Here is a 3,731-nt window from a genome sequence, read left to right on the forward strand (position 1 = left end):
ATTGTCCTTCATTTATATCCACCTTGTTTATTTTTGCAAGAGATGGGTATTCCATTGCCATTCAAATATTGTAGGTGCGTGAATTCCCAACATAGTCAAATAGTCCATAATAGTAGTGGGTCATCCACAGGACTGGCAATTTCAGAAGTTTCTGATTTGAGCCTTTACACCTTAGCATACTATAACATCCTGTAACTCAGTGGTGTCCTAAATTTTCTGATCAAGGAGATTATGGGGCCACAGAGGAAAGTGAGTGATGATGTAGAGTATGCCTAAGGAGAGTCACATGGACAGAAAACATTCTCTCAGGCTTTCACAGAAAGCAAATTGGTCAAGCAATGACTATGACTCATCCACATGGCTGACAGTGAAGAAGGATCTACAAAGTTTAATACAGGGTTTTAGGGTAAATCCTGAGGGGACTTGACTGACCTTGTCAGATACAACACTTACATTTTTTTATACAGATCTTGCTTTATCTTGGTCTTAACCATCCAGCATAAAAGTATAAAAGCAAGGTGTAAAAAGTAAAGCCATATTCATAATTGTTAAATAAGCACAAATTAAAATGAAGTTGAAATTAAGTCACCCCAATTTAAGAGGTCTAAATGAGAATTTTGGGGTCATACAAATATGTGTCATATGTCTTAATTTATCACCTTTGCTCTGCTCTTGCATATTGTTTTAAAGAGGTGTCTACAATCAGTTGAAGCTTAAAAACATTTAATCTTATACAATCTTTCCTGAATGAGACCCTGTATATTGAATCAGAAAGAAAAGAAAGTAGTCTACATAGTCATAAAGAAAACACAATATATCTACATCTTTTGTACACCTATGTCTGCATATTCAAAGACAAGTTGTTGTGCACACATCAACTGGAAAAATGGAGCCTAACAGTGACACAGACACAAGAGTCTCAAGGAGCTACAAAGTGAGGAGATGGATGAAAGTCTAGGATGAGACACCTTAATGGGAGCGGAGAAGGAATGGCTCTGCTGTACTCTCCTAACCTCTACTGAAACTATTTTTCCCTCCTTTCTTAATGCCAAATACTTCTTTCATAAATGTAAAGAAGCAAAATTTTCCATATGAAAACATTTATATATAATATGATAATATGTGTAGAATACACTTATCTATAGATAGCTTGTAACACTCCAACTTGCTCCTTAGATTTAAACTCTTAAGATCATTTTAATTTATAATCTATGAGCACTGCTGTTCTGAAGCTGTCAGATTTTTCAAAGTGAATATTCCTTCCATACTTCTTCCAGTTTATAGCTTCATTTGCTTCTTCCTTCATAGTTACCTGACAATCCTAATTGTCTCACTAATAAACATTTACTTTAAAATTGTCAATCTATTTGAAAAACTTTTGACTATTGCTGGCTAAATTTAAATTAAATGCACTCAAATCATATTGATACCTGGCTAAATTTAATATCTACCACAAACTGTCAACACTTCAGTCAATGTTAAGTGTGTCATACTTGTGTTTCTAGTCTATGGAATACTATCTTTCACTGTAAAACTTTAGAAACCTTCTAGAAAACAACAATTGAAAAGAAAGATAACTGAAAAAGCACTAAGAATATATTTTATAAAAAAGAAAACAACTAAAATGGATTGAATTGTTTTTTAGAAAGTAAGTTTTGGAAATGAAACAAATGACAATTTTATTATAACACAGGCCTAAATTTATTCCAGAGTTACTAGATTATTTCCACAAATAAGTGGTAATAGTAGATAAGTAAGAACAATTCCCGTAAACCAGTCCTCAAATACACTTTTCCTTCAGGGATAATAAAGAATTTTTACTTTTTATACATAAAAGTAGCTAATCACAATAACACTATATTTCATGCACCATTCTGGTATGATCTAAAAATTAAAGATGAGAGGTGTTTTCTTACAGGATAGCATAGCCACGTTAATGAGAAAAACCAAATGACTTTAGAATCATATAATATTCATGTTGTATGAGAGATTGCTATTGAATACTTAATAGTTTTGAGACAAGGAGCTCAAACTGTACTGGAAAATACAAAAAAAAAATGATTTAGTCTATTCTTCATTAGGGAATAACTGAATCATCAGATACTTAAATGTGGCAATGCTTGAGGGATGCAGCTTTAAGCAGTTTGACGAATCTCATCCAGCATCAGTATTCTCACTGCCAGCACTAGTCTTATTAAAACAAAAAAAAAAGAAATGAGAATTTCTTCAGAGCAAGGGATGAATCTGGAGGAGACAAAAAAACAATAGTGGAGTGTGATTCAGAGTACATTTTGCAGTGCTGTACTCTCTCAGTGCTACCATACTGTGCTGCTACAATTACCTATCTGTGTAGAGAATGTAGAGACAAGGATGACCAAATAAATACTGGAATAGAAAATAGAATATCATGAAACACTTAAGTGTTGACAAAATAGCACTAGTAAAATACAAAATTATTTTATAATTATAAATTATAATTGTGAATTATAAATAATGTGAACAGTGTACACTAACCCAAATATAGGATATTTAATTTGAAGTACTAATATATCCAACTAACTGATGATTACTAGAAATATTTCTGAAGCAAGGAGAAAAAATGAAAATAATGGGATGAATGCTCCATATCATGGAGAACTGATACAGAACTTATCCATCAAAATTTATCCCTAGGCCATGTTCTGGGAACCCCCAGACCCAGTCCTAGCCCAGGTCTGGTGAGTGTGTGGGAGAGCTTCCTGCTACCCTGCGCCAGCAAGATCAGTCCCAGCCCAGGCGCACCATGGGCCAGACCATCTCCCACCCCCTTGCGACACCCCCCACCAGTCCGCAGCACATCCCCAACCCCGCCCACCGAGTAGGAGTTTCTGCCGCATTTCGGGAATCCCCAGACCCAGTCCTAGCCCAGGTCCGGTGAGTGTGTGGGAGAGCTTCCTGCTACCCTGCGCCGGTGGGACCAGTCCCAGCCCAGGTGCAGCATGGGCCAGACCCTATCCCACACCCTTGAGACGCCACCCACCATTCCTCAGCACGTCCCCCACCCCACCGCCAAGTAGGAATTTCTGCCACGTTCTGGGAACCCCCAGACACAATCGTAGCCCAGACCCAGTGAGTGTGAGGGAGAGCTTCCTCTACCCCCTACTCCACTTGCCCCTTCCAGGCACAGCTCAGGCCTGGCATACAAGACTCAGGTATAACCCTGCAGCTGCAATCCCTGCAGAGAGTGTAGAGGATAGATCCAACCAGCTAGTCCAGGAGCAGAAAATCTTGCCAGACAGGCACAACAGGTTGACCCTCAAGGACAGCAGCGGGAAGGAGCTGAGCACAGCAGCGAGACCCAAGCCAAGCACAGGTGGAAAAGTCCAAACTTTGTAGAGTTGCACCTGAACTTCAGGAAGTGCGGAGGTTATAACTACAGCAAAGATCTACAACAAAGGTCAGAAGACAGTGCTACACAAAATGATGAGAAGGAACAAAATGCAACCTTAGAACCCAAACCCACCCATAACAAGTGCAGAGGACACTAACACAGAACAAATTGGGAATTACACAGCTGAAAGCAACGAATCAAAGTCTTCTGAAATAAAGAAACAACTGCAGAAAGGTATAAATGACCTCAGATTGGAAATAAAAAAAAAGAAATCCCTGAATTAATAACATTAGCACTAAAGAATCAAATGCAGAAACATATGGAGGAAGCCCAGTGTCCACCCAGAACAAGTGCAGAGGAC

This window comes from Octodon degus, unplaced genomic scaffold, assembly GCF_000260255.1.
Source record: "Octodon degus isolate 3935 unplaced genomic scaffold, OctDeg1.0 scaffold00152, whole genome shotgun sequence".
NCBI lineage: Eukaryota > Metazoa > Chordata > Mammalia > Rodentia > Octodontidae > Octodon > Octodon degus.